Consider the following 17,500-nt stretch of genomic DNA (forward strand, 5'->3'; position numbering starts at 1 on the left):
CGTCGGGTGTGCACCCGGCCCGGCCTACGTGCGTGCACCTGGACGGGGCGTCGTGTGCGTGCAGTGTCCCGTCTGCAACGCGGTGCCCACACACCACCTCGGGCGCAACGACCTGCGCTCACATGTGGGCCGAGTGCACCTTGGTGCATGTTCGGGGCGCCTCGGGTGCACGCTCGATCTTGCCCCGGTGCACCAAGGCGCTCGGTTTGCCCCGGGTGCGCACTTGGTGCAAGGTGGGCACCCAAAATAGGGATCAAGCACCAAAACACAAGTTTCGGGATGCAAAATGGGACCCAAGGACCACAAATGCGTTCCAAGACCCATGATGGGTCCACGAGAACAAAAATGTGTTCCGAGACTTAATAAACAAATATTGGGTTTTAGGAGAAGAAACATGCTCTGATGCCCAAAACGAGAATCGACCCCGAAAAGGCCACAGGCCAAAAGTGGGATGCGAGACAAAAAAAAATGGGACCCGAGGACCAAAATTGGGTTCCCAGGTCGAAGACAGGGCAACCGGACAAGAAACGACCTCTAAGGCTCGAAATGAGTCCCGACGACTAAAACTTGACAAGAAGCACCCATCAGGCACCCAACTCGACACCCATGGGATGCCGACCCACCCGGGCTTCCACCTAGCACACCTTGGCACCCACCCACCCTCGCACCCAACCTCGCACCCAACTTAGCACCTTTGAACCCACATTGGCACTCACCCTGACCCTGGCACCTTGGAACCCACATTGGCACTCACCTTGACCCTGGCACCCACCTTTGCACTCACCTTGGGACCCACCCTGGCTCCCACCTCGGCACCCACCCAGACACCCACCTTGGTTCCTTGGCACCCACCTTGGATCCTTGGCACCCACCCCGACACCCACCTTGGCACGCAACTTGGCTACTTGCCACCCACCTTGGCTCCTTGACGCCCACCCCGACAACCACCCCGTGACCTACCCTGGCTAGGGTTGGTGCACACCCACCCTGGTGCCCACCTTGGCACCCACCCCATGACCCACCTTGGCACGCACCTTAGTACCCACCCCGTTACCCACCCTAGGACCCACCCCGTGACCCACCTTGGCCAGGGTGGGTGCCTTGGTGCGCACAACTTGCCTGGGCTGCACACCAGGGCGGGCTCAAGATGGCACCCGCGTTCCGTTTTTTTCACTATCTTTCAAAACGGAAATTTTAAAATCTCGTTTTTTTTTTTTTTTTGCCTTTTCTGGAAATTAGTGAAGGCAGCGCATCAAAGGTGCGCAATGCTGGTGCGAACCCGGGAGCGCTCCGATGTGTGCTCCAAGGTGCGGCGTGCACGAAGTCCGAGCCCGGCTTGCCCCGGGTGCGCACCTCGCGTGCACCTTCGCCGGGGTGAGCACCTTGGCTGGGTTGCGCGCCCTGGTGCGCACCAAGGAGCGCTCTGAAGTGTGCTCCAAGGTGCGGCGTGCACGAAGTCGGAGCTCGGTTTGCCCCGGGTGTGCACCTCGGGTGCGCACCTCGCGTGCACCTTCGCTGCGGTGGGCACCTTGGCTGGGTTGCGCGCCTTGGTGGGCACCATGCAGTGCACGAAGTCGGAGCCCGGTTTGCCCCGGGCGCGCACCTCCGCCAGGGTGGGCACCTTGGTGCGCACAACTTGCCTGGGCTGCGCACCAGGAAGGGCTCAAGATGGCACCCGCGTTCCGTTTTTTTCACTATCTTTCAGAACGGAAATTTTAAAATATCGTTTTTTTTTGCCTTTTCTGGAAATTAGTGAAGGCAGCGCATCAAAGGTGCGCAACGCTGGTGCGAACCTGGGAGCGCTCCGATGTGTGCTCCAAGGTGCGGCGTGCACGAAGTCGGAGCCCGGTTTGCCCCGGGTGCGCCCTGGTGGGCACCATGGTGCGCACCAAGGAGCGCTCCGAAGTGTGCTCCAAGGTGCGGCCTGCACGAAGTCGGAGCCCGGTTTGCCCCGGGCGTGCACCGCGGGTGGGCACCTTGGTGCGCATGCCTTGCCTGGGCTGCGCACCAGGGCGGGCTCAAGATGGCACCCGCGTTCCGTTTTTTTCACTATCTTTCAAAACGGAAATTTTAAAATCTCATTTTTTTTTGCCTTTTCTGGAAATTAGTGAAGGCAGCGCATCAAAGGTGCGCACCTCGCTGCCCACCACGGTGCGCAACGCCGGTGGGCACCCGGGAGTGCTTCGAAGTGTGCTCCAAGGTGCTGCGTGCACGTTGTCGGAGCCCGGTTTGCCCCGGGTGCGCACCTCGCGTGCACCTTCGTCGGGGTGGGCACCTTGGCTGGGTTTGCCCCGGCTGCGCTCCGAAGCGGGGTTATTGGAGCGCCGCCTCTTTTTTTGTCGGAGCGTTTGGTGGGGTTTCTCGCATTGGCTCTTCCCAGGCCCGGTTGCCACCCTGGCGCGCACGAAGTCGGAAGTAGGGTTAATTGCCCGGGTGCGCACCTTTGCCAGGGTGGGCACCTTACCTGGGCTGTGCACCAGGGCGGGCTCAAGATGGCACCCGCGTTCCGTTTTTTTCACTATCTTTCAAAACGGAAATTTTAAAATCTCCTCTTTTTTTTGCCTTTTCTGGAAATTAGTGAAGGCAGCGCATCAAAGGTGCGCACCTCGCTGCCCACCTTGGTGTGCTCTGAGGTGCGCACCCGGGAGCGCTACGAAGTGTGCTCCAAGGTGCGGCGTGCACGTTGTCGGAGCCCGGTTTGCCCCGGGTGCGCACCTCGCCTGCACCTTGGCCGGGGTGGGCACCCTGGCTGGGTTTGCCCAGGGTGCGCTCCGAAGCGGGGTTACTGGAGCGCCCCCTCTTTTTTTGTCAGAGCGTTTGGTGGGGTTTCTCGCATTGGCTCTTCCCAGGCCCGGTTGTTGGGTGCGCTCCCACCCTGGCGCGCGCGAAGTTGGAAGTTGGGTTAATTGCCCGGGCGCGCACCTTCGCCAGGGTGGGCACCTTGGTGCGCACACCTTGGCTGGGCTGCGCACCAGGGCGGGCTCAAGATGGCACCAGCATTCCCTTTTTCTCACTATCTTTCAAAACGGAAATTTTAAAATCTCGTTTTCTTTTGCCTTTTATGGAAATTAGTGAAGGCATCGCATCAAAGGTGCGCACCTCGCTGCCCACCTTGGTGTGCTCCGAGGTGCCCACCACGGTGCGCTCCGAGGTGCCCACCACGGTGCGCAACGCCGGTGCGAACCCGGGAGCGCCCCGATGTGTGCTCCAAGGTGCGGCGTGCACGAAGCCGGACCCCGGTTTGCCCCGGGTGCGCACCTCGCGTGCACCTTGGTGCGCACACCTTGGCTGGGTTGCGCGGCCTGGTGGGCACCATGGTGCGCACCAAGGAGCGCTCCGAAGTGTGCTCCAAGGTGCGGCGTGCACGAAGTCCTAGCCCGGTTTGCCCCGGGTGCGCACCTTCGCCGCGGTGGGCACCATGGCGTGCACGAAGTCGGAGCCCGGTTTGCCCCGGGTGCGCACCTCGCGTGCACCTTCGCCGGGGTGGGCACCTCGGCTGGGTTGCGCGCCCTGGTGCGCACCAAGGAGCGCTCCGAAGTGTGCTCCAAGGTGCGGCGTGCACGAAGTCGGAGCCCGGTTTGCCCCGGGTGCGCACCTTCGCCGCGGTGGGCACCCTGGTGCGCACCATGGCGTGCACGAAGTCGGAGCCCGGTTTGCCCCGGGTGCGCACCTCGCGTGCACCTTCGGCGGGGTTGCGCGCCCTGGTGCGCACCAAGGAGCGCTCCGAAGTGTGCTCCAAGGTGCGGCGTGCACGAAGTCGGAGCCCGGTTTGCCCCGGGTGCGCACCTCGCGTGCACCTTCGGCGGGGTTGCGCGCCCTGGTGGGCACCATGGTGCGCACCAAGGAGCGCTCCGAAGTGTGCTCCAAAGTGCGGCGTGCACGAAGTCGGAGCCCGGTTTGCCCCGGGTGCGCACCTCGCGTGCACCTTCGCCGCGGTGGGCACCATGGCGTGCACGAAGTCGGAGCCCGGTTTGCCCCGGGTGCGCACCTCGCGTGCACCTTCGCCGGGGTGGGCACCTCGGCTGGGTTGCGCGCCCTGGTGCGCACCAAGGAGCGCTCCGAAGTGTGCTCCAAGGTGCGGCGTGCACGAAGTCGGAGCCCGGTTTGCCCCGGGTGCGCACCTCGCGTGCACCTTCGCCGCGGTGGGCACCATGGCGTGCACGAAGTCGGAGCCCGGTTTGCCTCGGGTGCGCACCCCGCGTGCACCTTCGCCGGGGTGGGCACCTCGGCTGGGTTGCGCGCCCTGGTGCGCACCAAGGAGCGCTCCGAAGTGTGCTCCAAGGTGCGGCGTGCACGAAGTCGGAGCCCGGTTTGCCCCGGGTGCGCACCTCGCGTGCACCTTCGCCGCGGTGGGCACCTTGGCTGGGTTGGGCACCATTGAGCGCTCCGAAGTGTGCTCCAAGGTGCGCACCATGGCCCTCCAAGGTGCGCAGCATGGCGTGCACGAAGTCGGAGCCCGGTTTGCCCCGGGTGCGCACCTCGCGTGCACCTTCGCCAGGGTGGGCACCTCGGTGCGCACACCTTCTCAATGTTTTCTTGCCTTTTCTGGAAATTGGTGAAGGCAGCGCATCAAAGGTGCGCACCTCGGTGTGCTCCGAGGTGCGAACCCGAGAGCGCTCCGAGGTGCCCACGAAGTCGAAAGTCGGGTTAATTGCATTGTTTTCCCCGGGTGCGCTCCGAGGTGCGCAACATCGGTGCGCACCAAGGAGGGCTCCGAAGTGTGCTCCAAGGTGCGCACGATTCGGAGCTCGGTTTGCCCGGGGTGCGCACACCTTGGCTGGGTTGCGCACCCTTTGTGCGCTCCAAGGTGCGCACGAAGTCGGAGCTCGGTTTGCCCCGGGTGCGCACCTTCGCCAGGGTGCGCACCTTGATGCGCACGCCTTGGCTGGGCTGCGCACCTTGGTGGGCGCCATGGTGCGCACCTTTCGTGCGCTCCAAGGTGCGCACGAAGTCGGAGCTCGGTTTGCCCCGGGTGCGCACCTTGGTGGGCGCCATGGTGCACTCCGAGGTGCCCAAGATTGGTGCGCAACAAGGAGCGCTCCGAAGTGCGCTCCAAGGTGCGCAGGTGCGCGCGAAGTCGAAAGTTGGGTTAATTGTCCGGTTTGCCTCGGGTGCGCACCTTGCGTGCACCTTCGCCAGGGTGGGCGCCTTGGTGCGCACACCTTGGCTGGGCTGCGCACCCGGGCGCGCACACCTTGGCACCCGCGTTTCCTTCATTTTAAATTTTTTTTTTTTACAATCTCTCAAGTGGGAAATTCTATAATCTCAACTTTTTTTGCCTTTTCAGGAAACTTTTGAATGGAGCGCATCATTGGTGCGCTCCGAAGTGTGCTCCAAGGTGCGCACCTCTGGTGTGCTCCAAAGCTCTCTCCAGCTGCGTGCACCTGCCCCGGCCGCGCACCCGGCCCCGCCCAGCTTCGCTCACCTGTCCCGGGCGTCTGGTGCGGAACCTTAGAGTAAGAAACATCACCGTGCACCTTGGCCAACGTGCGCGACTCGACCGAGCGCGCACTGGCCGAGGTGCACACCGATTTCACCTGGGTGCGCGCGCAGCACCTCGGGCGCACCGGGGTGCGCGCACAACGCCCGGGTTGCACCGTGGCCTGTGTGCTCGGGGCGCCTCGGGTGCGCGCTCGGTGTCGCCCCCCGCGCGCGCGGTAGTGCGGGCAGCGCACCCCGGCCCGGCCCGGCCCCGACGAGAACGCAAACGGGCAAAAGGTTTATTCAAATAGCATTGCGACGCCCGGCGAAAAACTAAGAAAGGGTGCAACACCGGGACTTCCCGGGAGGTCACCCATCCCAGTACTACTCCGGCCCAAGCGCGCTTAACTGCGGAGTTCTGATGGGATCCGGTGCACTAACGCTGGTATGATCGCACCCGTTATGAGCTTGTCGCAGTGTGTACTTAGCAAACCGCGACCCACGTGCGAATCCACCCCGGCCACCCACCCCCGTCGAGGTGCACACCCTCCCTCGCGAAGTGCGCCCCGTTCGCCAAGTGTGAGCCCTGCCCGGGTGCGCGCACCTTGCTAGGGCGTCGGGTGTGCACCCGGCCCGGCCTACGTGCGTGCACCTGGACGGGGCGTCGTGTGCGTGCAGTGTCCCGTCTGCAACGCGGTGCCCACACACCACCTCGGGCGCAACGACCTGCGCTCACATGTGGGCCGAGTGCACCTTGGTGCATGTTCGGGGCGCCTCGGGTGCACGCTCGATCTTGCCCCGGTGCACCAAGGCGCTCGGTTTGCCCCGGGTGCGCACTTGGTGCAAGGTGGGCACCCAAAATAGGGATCAAGCACCAAAACACAAGTTTCGGGATGCAAAATGGGACCCAAGGACCACAAATGCGTTCCAAGACCCATGATGGGTCCACGAGAACAAAAATGTGTTCCGAGACTTAATAAACAAATATTGGGTTTTAGGAGAAGAAACATGCTCTGATGCCCAAAACGAGAATCGACCCCGAAAAGGCCACAGGCCAAAAGTGGGATGCGAGACAAAAAAAAATGGGACCCGAGGACCAAAATTGGGTTCCCAGGTCGAAGACAGGGCAACCGGACAAGAAACGACCTCTAAGGCTCGAAATGAGTCCCGACGACTAAAACTTGACAAGAAGCACCCATCAGGCACCCAACTCGACACCCATGGGATGCCGACCCACCCGGGCTTCCACCTAGCACACCTTGGCACCCACCCACCCTCGCACCCAACCTCGCACCCAACTTAGCACCTTTGAACCCACATTGGCACTCACCCTGACCCTGGCACCTTGGAACCCACATTGGCACTCACCTTGACCCTGGCACCCACCTTTGCACTCACCTTGGGACCCACCCTGGCTCCCACCTCGGCACCCACCCAGACACCCACCTTGGTTCCTTGGCACCCACCTTGGATCCTTGGCACCCACCCCGACACCCACCTTGGCACGCAACTTGGCTACTTGCCACCCACCTTGGCTCCTTGACGCCCACCCCGACAACCACCCCGTGACCTACCCTGGCTAGGGTTGGTGCACACCCACCCTGGTGCCCACCTTGGCACCCACCCCATGACCCACCTTGGCACGCACCTTAGTACCCACCCTGTTACCCACCCTAGGACCCACCCCGTGACCCACCTTGGCCAGGGTGGGTGCACCCACCCTGGTGCCCACCTTGGCACCCACCCATCCTAGCACCCAGCCTGTGACCGGGCTTGGAACCCAACCTTGCACCCGTCTTGGCCAGTGTGGGTGCGCACCCATCCTGGCACCCACGTTGTGACACACCCTTTAACCCACGCACCCTAGCAGCCACGTTGGCACCCACCTTGGAACACAACCTAGCAACTTGGCACCCACCCCGTGACCCACCTTGGCATCCACCATAGCAGTCGCCCACTTGGCACCCACCTTGGAACCCAAGTTGGCACCCACCTCGGCACCCACCTTGACACTTGTGGACCCACCTTGCCACTCACCCTAGCATCGACCCATCCTAGCACCCACCCTGGCACCTTTGCACCCTAGCACTCACCCATCCTAGCACCTAACCTGTGACCCACCTTGACACTCACCCTCGCACCCACCTTGGAACCCAACCTAGCACCCACCCACCCTGACACCAACCCTAGCACCTACCCACCCTTGCACCCACCCTGTGACCCATCTTGGCACCCACCCATCCTACCACTCAACCTATCACCCACCTTCTCACCCACCTTGGCATCCACCTTAGCACCCACCCACACTGGCACCTTGGCACCCACCTCGGGCAAGGTGGGTGCACACCCACCCTGACACCCAATTTAGAACCAACCGAGCATGTTACCCACCTTGGCACCCACATTGCAGCCCACCCTAGTACCCACCCTATGACCCACATTGGCATCCACACCCTAGCACCCAGGCACCTCGACACCCGCCTTGACACGCACCCTAGCACTAAACCTGTGACCCACCTTGGAACTCACCCTAGAACCCACCCACCCTGTGAACCACCTTGGCATCCACCTTAGCACCCACCCACCTTGGCACCCACTCTAGCACTCACCCATCCTAACACCCAACTTGTTACCCACCTTGGCACCCGCCCTCGCGTCCACCTTGAAACCCACCCTAGCACCCACCCACGCAGGAGCCCACCTTGGCACCCAACCTAACACCCACGCATCCTGGCACCCAACTTGTGACCCACCTTGGAACCCACCCTAGTACCCACCTTTGAACCCACTATATCACCAACCCACCTTGGCACCCACCCTATGACCCTCTTTGGAATCCACCCTAGCACGCACCCACCCTGGCACCCACCATGGAGCGCACCCTAGCACCCACCCACCTCGGCACGCACCTCAACACCCACCTTGGTGTGCGCACTGCGCCAACCTCTCAAAGACCCTATGTGGTGCGCTCCAAAGTGTACACCTTTGGTGCGCTCCAAGGTGCGCACCTTTGGTGCACACCGAGGTGCACACCAAAGTGTGCACCGAGGTGAGCACCAAAGTGCACTCCAAGGTGCACACCAAGGCGTGCACCTTTGGTGCGGTCAATGCAAACGAATTCGGAAGTTGGGGTCGATGTCCTAATCGCTGCTGCAGACTACACGTATGAGAATCGGACAAATAGCTTTATATAGGGGAGGTGTTGCGTTTGATGGGTCGACTCCCCTGGTTGTGTGCACTGCACCAACTTCAAAGACCCTGTCTTGTTTAAGAAGTCAAAAGTTGGGGTGGATGTCCTAATCATTGCTGCAGTCTACGCATGTATGAGAATCAGACAAATAGCTTATATAGGGGAGGTGTTGCATTCGGTGGGTTGACTCCCCTGGTTGTGCGCACTGCGCCAACCTCAAAGACCCCGCATAGCAGAAGAAGTCGGAAGTCGGATTTTGGTGAGCACCAAGGCGTGCACCTTTGGTGCGGTCAACGCAGACGAATTCAGAAGTTGGGGTGGATGTCCTAATCGTTGTTGCAGGCTACACATGTATGAGAATCAGACAAATAGCTTATATAGGGGAGGTGTTGGGTTTGATGGGTCAACTCCCTTGGTTGTGCGCATTACGCCAACCTCAAAGACCTTGTTTTCGTTAAGAAGTCAAAAGTTGGGGTCAATGTCCTAATGGCTCCTGTAGGCTACACATGTATGAGAATCGGACAAATAGCTTATATAGGGGAGGTGTTGGGTTTGATGGGTCGACTCCCCTGGTTGTGCGCATTACGTCAACCTCAAAGACCTTGTTTTCGTTAAGAAGTCAAAAGTTGGGGTCGATGTCCTAATTGCTCCTGTAGACTACACATGTATGAGAATCAGACAAATAGCTTATATAGGGGAGGTGTTGGGTTTGATGGGTTGACTCCCCTAGTTGTTCGCATTACACCAACCTCAAAGACCTTGTTTTCGTTTAGAAGCCGAAAGTTGGGGTCGATGTCCTAATTGCTCCTGCAGGCTACGCATGTATGAGAATCAGACAAATAGCTTATATAGGGGAGGTGTTGGGTTTGATGGGTCGACTCCCCTGGTTGTGCGCATTGCGCCAACCTCAAAGACCCTGCATTGCGGATGAAGTCGAAAGTCAGAGTTTGGTGTGCTACAAGGTGTGGTCGAAGGTGCTCACCTAGGTGTGCACCTTTGGAGCGCAGGAAAAGTGCCCTCCAAAAGTGCGCACCTTTGGAGTGCACAAAAGTGCCCTCCAAAAGTGCGCACCTTTGGAGCGCACAAAAGTGCCCTCCAAAAAGTGCCCTCCAAAAGTGCGCACCTTTGGAGCGCACAAAAGTGCCCTCCAAAAAGTGCCCTCCAAAAGTGCGCACCTTTGGAGTGCAGAAAAGTGCCCTCCAAAAAGTGCCCTCCAAAAGTGTGCACCTTTGGAGTGCACAAAAGTGCCCTCCAAAAGTGCGCACCTTTGGAGCGCAGAAAAGTGCCCTCCAAAAAGTGCCCTCCAAAAGTGCGCACCTTTGGAGCGCAGAAAAGTGCCCTCCAAAAAGTGCCCTCCAAAAGTGCGCACCTTTGGAGCGCAGAAAAGTGCCCTCCAAAAAGTGCCCTCCAAAAGTGCGCACCTTTGGAGCGCAGAAAAGTGCCCTCCAAAAAGTGCCCTCCAAAAGTGCGCACCTTTGGAGCGCACAAAAGTGCCCTCCAAAAAGTGCCCTCCAAAAGTGCGCACCTTTGGAGCGCACAAAAGTGCCCTCCAAAAGTGCGCACCTTTGGAGCGCACAAAAGTGCCCTCCAAAAGTGCGCACTTTTGGTGCGCACCAAGGCGCTGGTTCGGTCGTTGCAGGCGAGTTCGGAAGTTGGGGTCGATGTCCTGAGCGGAGGTGCAAACTACACAGGTGTCGGAATCGGACAAATAGCTTATATAGGGGAGGTGTATGCTTCGATGGGTCGACTCCCCAGGTTGAGCGCACCGCGCCAACCTCAAAGACCCTACGGTATGGATGAAGTCGGAAGTTGGGTCCGATGACCGATTCGATTAGTAGGTATGCTCATGAGGTCGGAATTTGGGTCCGATGACCTGCCATGTGCAGGAAGGCGAATGTTGGCACTGTGCGTTGCAAGGTGCACACCAAGGTGCTGGTGCGGTCTTTTTAGTCGAGTTCGGAAGTTGGGGTCGATGTCCTGATCGGAGGTGCAAGCTACACAGGTGTGGGAATCGGACAAATAGCTTATATAGGGGAGGTGTATGCTTCGTTGGGTCGACTCCCCGGGTTGAGCGCACCGCGCCAACCTCAAAGACCCTACGGTATGGATGAAGTCGGAAGTTGGGTCCGATGACCGATTCGATATGTAGGCATACTCGCGAGGTCGGAATTTGGGTCCGATGACCTGCCATGTGCAGGAAGGCGAATGTTGGCACTGTGCGTTGCAAGGTGCGCACCAAGGCGCTGGTTCGGTCGTTGCAGGCGAGTTCGGAAGTTGGGGTCGATGTCCTGATCGGAGGTGCAAACTACACAGGTGTGGGAATCGGACAAATAGCTTATATAGGGGAGGTGTATGCTTCGTTGGGTCGACTCCCCGGGTTGAGCGCACCGCGCCAACCTCAAAGACCCTACGGTATGGATGAAGTCGGAAGTTGTGTCCGATGACCGATTCGATATGTAGGCATACTCGCGAGGTCGGAATTTGGGTCCGATGACCTGCCATGTGCAGGAAGGCGAATGTTGGGACTGTGCGTCGCAAGGTGCGCACCAAGGCGCTGGTGCCGTCGTTGCAGTCGAGTTCGGAAGTTGGGGTCGATGTCCTGGTCAGAGGTGCAAACTACACAGGTGTGGGAATCGGACAAATAGCTTATATAGGGGAGGTGTATGCTTCGATGGGTCGACTCCCCGGGTTGAGCGCACCGCGCCAACCTCAAAGACCCTACAGTATGGATGAAGTCGGAAGTTGGGTCCGATGACCGATTCGATACGTAGGCATATTGGCGAGGTCTGAATTTGTGTCCGATGACCTGCCATGCGCAGGAAGGCGGAATTTGGGTCCGATGACCGAGTTGATGGCGTGCCATGCGCAGAAAGGCGGAATTTGGGTCCGATGACCGAGTTGATGTTGATGGCCCGCCATGCACAGGAAGGCGGAATTTGGGTCCGATGACCGATTTGAAGGCGTGCCATGCGCAGAAAGGCGGAGTTTGGGTCCGATGACCGAGTTGATATTGATGGCCCGCCATGCGCAGGAAGGCGGAATTTGGGTCCGATGACCTGACATACGCATGGAGTCCGACTCGGGGGCCGATGTTCGATTCGATGACTTGCATTGTGGGTAAAGTCGGAAGTTGTGGTCTTTGACCCGATTCGATGACCAGACTTCGGCTGCTTGAGAATCGGACAAATAACTTATATAGGGGAGGTAGTGTTCTCGAGCATCCTCCCCCCGTGCCCGTTTATGTCGATTGATGCTGGTGCTCGACTGGTTGGAGCGCTCGGATGCAAAAATCTTGCACCAGGATTTATCGATTGTGATGGACACGGCAAGTCTCCTGATTGCTATGCAGGAGCTCATCGTGAATCTCTATGCGGCCTTGGTATGGACTCGACCTGCGGAATGGTTCGGCAATGGTAGTCGCTCCAACACGTCCTTGCAATGGCCACAGAGGTGATTCGACTAGAGCTCCAGTCTAGCTTTTGGGTTGCTTGGCGGACTGGTATAGCCGCGATCGAGTTCCGGCCATGAACGTTTTAGATAGCTCTTGGGCTTTCTGGGACGGAAGTCGGAAGTTTGGGCTGTTGTCCGATTTGATGACCATTCTTCGGATGTGTGAGAATCGGACAAATAACTTATATAGGGGACTGTGTTGTCTCACGCAGCCCCCTCCGTGCCCCTCTATCTCGACCGATGTTGGTGCTTGAAAGGGTTGGGATCGCTCGGATTTATAAACGTGCACCACCATTTGTCGAGTGTGAGGGACGCGGCAGGTCTCCTAAATGCTATACGGGCGCTCTCTGAGAATCTCTATCCGGCCTCGACACAGACTAGTCTTGCTGAATGGTTTGGCACTGGTAGTCGATCCAACACGTCGTTGTTGTGGCCGCCTAGGCGATTCGATTCGAGCCCCCGTCTAGCTTTTGGGTTGCTTGGCGGATTTTGCCCTATCCGCAAGTGAGCTCGGTCCCTAAACGTTCGAGAAACCCGATTGCTATGCGCCGACTCTCTTTCTTGCGAGCCTCCATCTAGCTTTTGGGTCTCTACGGAACGGAAGTCGGAATCTGGGACCGTTGTTTGATTCGACGAGGCAGACTACGGTTGTGCGAGAATCGGACAAATAACTTATATAGGGGAGGTGTTGACTGGAGCATTCTCCCCCGTGCCCCTCTAACTCGACCAATGCTGGCGCTCGAACGGTGGTAGCGCTCGGATTTTCGTTGAGCGCCAGCATTGGTCGATTTAGAGGGGCATGCGAGATTCCCGAATGCTATGCGAGGGCTCTAACGGAAATGTCTATTGGTTTCGGTATGGATGCAATTGCGAGTGGTTCGGCAAAGGTAGTCGTTCCGATGCGTCCATGTCGTGGCCAAATCGATAATTCGATTTGAGCCCTCGTATAGCATTTGGGTCTCTCGATGTGATTCCGCATTCCAGTCCCTTTGGGCACTGCTTGAGCCGCATCCCAGGGGGTTCCCTTCCCAATAATCTGCCTCGCAACCCGATTGCTATGCGGTGAGGCTCCTCGGCCGCCTCGGAACTATCTGTGTATCAGACGCATCGCGGGATAAGGGGTTGGCAACGGTAGTCGCCCCAAGCGCGTCCGATGCTTGGACCATTCCGAGGCGGCCCTGAAGCCTCTTCCGTCTAGCCGTTGGGTCCTTCTCGCCGCATCCCTTGCCTCGCACCCCGATTGCTATGCGGTGAGGCTCCTCGGCCGCCTTGGAACTATCTGTGTATCAGACGCATCGCGGGATAAGGGGTTGTCACTGGTAGTCGCCCCAAGCGCGTCCGATGCTTGGACCATTCCGAGGCGGCCCTGAAGCCTCTTCCGTCTAGCCGTTGGGTCCTTCTCGCCGCATCCCTCGACTCGCACCCCGATTGCTATGCGGTGAGGCTCCTCGGCCGCCTTGGAACTATCTGTGTATCGGACGCGTCGCGGGATAAGGGGTTGTCACTGGTAGTCGCCCCAAGCGCGTCCGATGCTTGGACCATTCCGAGGCGGCCCTGAAGCCTCTTCCGTCTAGCCGTTGGGTCCTTCTCGCCGCATCCCTCGCCTCGCACCCCGATTGCTATGCGGTGAGGCTCCTCGGCCGCCTTGGAACTATCAATGTATCGGACGCGTCGCGGGATAAGGGGTTGTCACTGGTAGTCGCCCCAAGCGCGTGCGATGCATGGACCATTCCCAGGCGGCCCTGAAGCCTCTTCCGTCTAGCCGTTGGGTCCTTCTCGCCGCATCCCTCGCCTCGCACCCCGATTGCTATGCGGTGAGGCTCCTCGGCCGCCTTGGAACTATCTGTGTATCGGACGCGTCGCGGGATAAGGGGTTGTCACTGGTAGTCGCCCCAAGCGCGTCCGATGCTTGGACCATTCCGAGGCGGCCCTGAAGCCTCTTTCGTCTAGCCGTTGGGTCCTTCTCGCCGCATCCCTCGCCTCGCACCCCGATTGCTATGCGGTGAGGCTCCTCGGCCGCCTTGGAACTATCTGTGTATCGGACGCGTCGCGGGATAAGGGGTTGTCACTGGTAGTCGCCCCAAGCGCGTCCGATGCTTGGACCATTCCGAGGCGGCCCTGAAGCCTCTTCCGTCTAGCCGTTGGGTCCTTCTCGCCGCATCCCTCGCCTCGCACCCCGATTGCTATGCGGTGAGGCTCCTCGGCCGCCTTGGAACTATCTGTGTATCGGACGCGTCGCGGGATAAGGGGTTGTCACTGGTAGTCGCCCCAAGCGCGTCCGATGCTTGGACCATTCCGAGGCGGCCCTGAAGCCTCTTCCGTCTAGCCGTTGGGTCCTTCTCGCCGCATCCCTCGCCTCGCACCCCGATTGCTATGCGGTGAGGCTCCTCGGCCGCCTTGGAACTATCTGTGTATCGGACGCATCGCGGGATAAGGGGTTGTCACTGGTAGTCGCCCCAAGCGCGTCCGATGCTTGGACCATTCCGAGGCGGCCCTGAAGCCTCTTCCGTCTAGCCGTTGGGTCCTTCTCGCCGCATCCCTCGCCTCGCACCCCGATTGCTATGCGGTGAGGCTCCTCGGCCGCCTTGGAACTATCTGTGTATCGGACGCGTCGCGGGATAAGGGGTTGTCACTGGTAGTCGCCCCAAGCGCGTCCGATGCTTGGACCATTCCGAGGCGGCCCTGAAGCCTCTTCCGTCTAGCCGTTGGGTCCTTCTCGCCGCATCCCTCGCCTCGCACCCCGATTGCTATGCGGTGAGGCTCCTCGGCCGCCTTGGAACTATCTGTGTATCGGACGCGTCGCGGGATAAGGGGTTGTCACTGGTAGTCGCCCCAAGCGCGTCCGATGCTTGGACCATTCCGAGGCGGACCTGAAGCCTCTTCCGTCTAGCCGTTGGGTCCTTCTCGCCGCATCCCTCGCCTCGCACCCCGATTGCTATGCGGTGAGGCTCCTCGGCCGCCTTGGAACTATCTGTGTATCGGACGCGTCGCGGGATAAGGGGTTGTCACTGGTAGTCGCCCCAAGCGCGTCCGATGCTTGGACCATTCCGAGGCGGCCCTGAAGCCTCTTCCGTCTAGCCGTTGGGTCCTTCTTGCCGCATCCCTCGCCTCGCACCCCGATTGCTATGCGGTGAGGCTCCTCGGCCGCCTTGGAACTATCTGTGTATCGGACGCGTCGCGGGATAAGGGGTTGTCACTGGTAGTCGCCCCAAGCGCGTCCGATGCTTGGACCATTCCGAGGCGGCCCTGAAGCCTCTTCCGTCTAGCCGTTGGGTCCTTCTCGCCGCATCCCTCGCCTCGCACCCCGATTGCTATGCGGTGAGGCTCCTCGGCCGCCTTGGAACTATCTGTGTATCGGACGCATCGCGGGATAAGGGGTTGTCACTGGTAGTCGCCCCAAGCGCGTCCGATGCTTGGACCATTCCGAGGCGGCCCTGAAGCCTCTTCCGTCTAGCCGTTGGGTCCTTCTCGCCGCATCCCTCGCCTCGCACCCCGATTGCTATGCGGTGAGGCTCCTCGGCCGCCTTGGAACTATCTGTGTATCGGACGCGTCGCGGGATAAGGGGTTGTCACTGGTAGTCGCCCCAAGCGCGTCCGATGCTTGGACCATTCCGAGGCGGACCTGAAGCCTCTTCCGTCTAGCCGTTGGGTCCTTCTCGCCGCATCCCTCGCCTCGCACCCCGATTGCTATGCGGTGAGGCTCCTCGGCCGCCTTGGAACTATCTGTGTATCGGACGCGTCGCGGGATAAGGGGTTGTCACTGGTAGTCGCCCCAAGCGCGTCCGATGCTTGGACCATTCCGAGGCGGCCCTGAAGCCTCTTCCGTCTAGCCGTTGGGTCCTTCTCGCCGCATCCCTCGCCTCGCACCCCGATTGCTATGCGGTGAGGCTCCTCGGCCGCCTTGGAACTATCTGTGTATCGGACGCGTCGCGGGATAAGGGGTTGTCACTGGTAGTCGCCCCAAGCGCGTCCGATGCTTGGACCATTCCGAGGCGGACCTGAAGCCTCTTCCCTCTAGCCGTTGGGGCTTTCTCGCCGCATCCCTCGCCTCGCACCCCGATTGCTATTCGGTGAGGCTCCTCGGCCGCCTTGGAACTATCTGTGTATCGGACGCATCGCGGGATAAGGGGTTGGCAGTGGTAGTCGCCCCAAGCGCGTCCGATGCTTGGACCATTCCGAGGCGGCCCTGCAGCCTCTTCCGTCTAGCCGTTGGGGCCATCTCGCTGCATCCCCCACCTCGCACCACGATTGCTATGCGGTGAGGCTCCTTGGCCGCCTCGGAACTATCTGTGTATCGGACGCATCGCGGGATAAGGGGTTGTCACTGGTAGTCGCCCCAAGCGCGTCCGATGCTTGGACTATTCCGAGGCGGCCCTGCAGCCTCTTCCGTCTAGCCGTTGGGGCCATCTCGCCGCATCCCCCAGCTCCTCGGCCGCCTCGGAACTATCTGTGTATCGGACGCATCGCGGGATAAGGGGTTGGCAGTGGTAGTCGCCCCAAGCGCGTTCGATGCTTGGACTATTCCGAGGCGGCCCCGCAGCCTCTTCCGTCTACCCTTTGGGGCCATCTCGCCGCATCCCTCGCCTCGCACCCCGATTGCTATGCGGTGAGGCTCCTCGGCCGCCTGGGAACTATCTTCGTATCGGATGCATCGCGGGATAAGGGGTTGTCACTGGTAGTCGCCCCAAGCGCGTCCGATGCTTGGACTATTCCGAGGCGGCCCTGTGGCCTCTTCCGTCTAGCCGTTGGGGCCATCTCGCCGCATCCCTCACCTCGCACCCCCATTGCTATGCGGTGAGGCTCCTCGGCCGCCTTGGAACTGTCTTCGTATCGGAAGCATCGCGGGATAAGGGGTTGTCACTGGTAGTCGCCCCAAGCGCGTCCGATGCTTGGACTATTCCGAGGCGGCCCTGCAGCCTCTTCCGTCTAGCCGTTGGGGCCATCTCGCCGCATCCCCCACCTCGCACCCGGATTGCTATGCGGTGAGGCTCCTCGGCCGCCTTGGAACTATCTTCGTATCGGACGCATCGCGGGATAAGGGGTTGTCACTGGTAGTCGCCCCAAGCGCGTCCGATGCTTGGACTATTCCGACGCGGCCCTGTGGCCTCTTCCGTCTAGCCGTTGGGGCCATCTCGCCGCATCCCCCACCTCGCACCCCGATTGCTATGCGGTGAGGCTCCTCGGCCGCCTTGGAACCATCTTCGTATCGGACGCATCGCGGGATGAGGGGTTGTCACTGGTAGTCGCCCCAAGCGCGTCCGATGCTTGGACCATTCCGAGGCGGCCCTGAAGCCTCTTCCGTCTAGCCGTTGGGGCCTTCCCGCCCCATCCCTCGCCTCGCACCCCCGATTGCTATGCGGTGAGGCTCCTCGGCCGCCTTGGAACCATCTGTGTATCGGACGCATCGCGGGATAAGGGGTTGGCACTGGTAGTCGCCCC

The 17,500-nt window shown here is 60.3% G+C and overlaps 1 non-coding gene across 1 annotated transcript; it reads right to left on the reverse strand.

The window, feature by feature from the left end:
- Window positions 1-5,761: 5,761 nt before the first annotated feature.
- Window positions 5,762-5,880, reverse strand: LOC131866726 (5S ribosomal RNA). The gene has a single exon (XR_009365326.1). It is a non-coding gene; the product is annotated as a 5S ribosomal RNA (ribosomal RNA).
- Between the last annotated feature and the right edge of the window lie 11,620 nt (window positions 5,881-17,500).

Source organism: Cryptomeria japonica, unplaced genomic scaffold (genome assembly GCF_030272615.1).
Source record: "Cryptomeria japonica unplaced genomic scaffold, Sugi_1.0 HiC_scaffold_153, whole genome shotgun sequence".
NCBI lineage: Eukaryota > Viridiplantae > Streptophyta > Pinopsida > Cupressales > Cupressaceae > Cryptomeria > Cryptomeria japonica.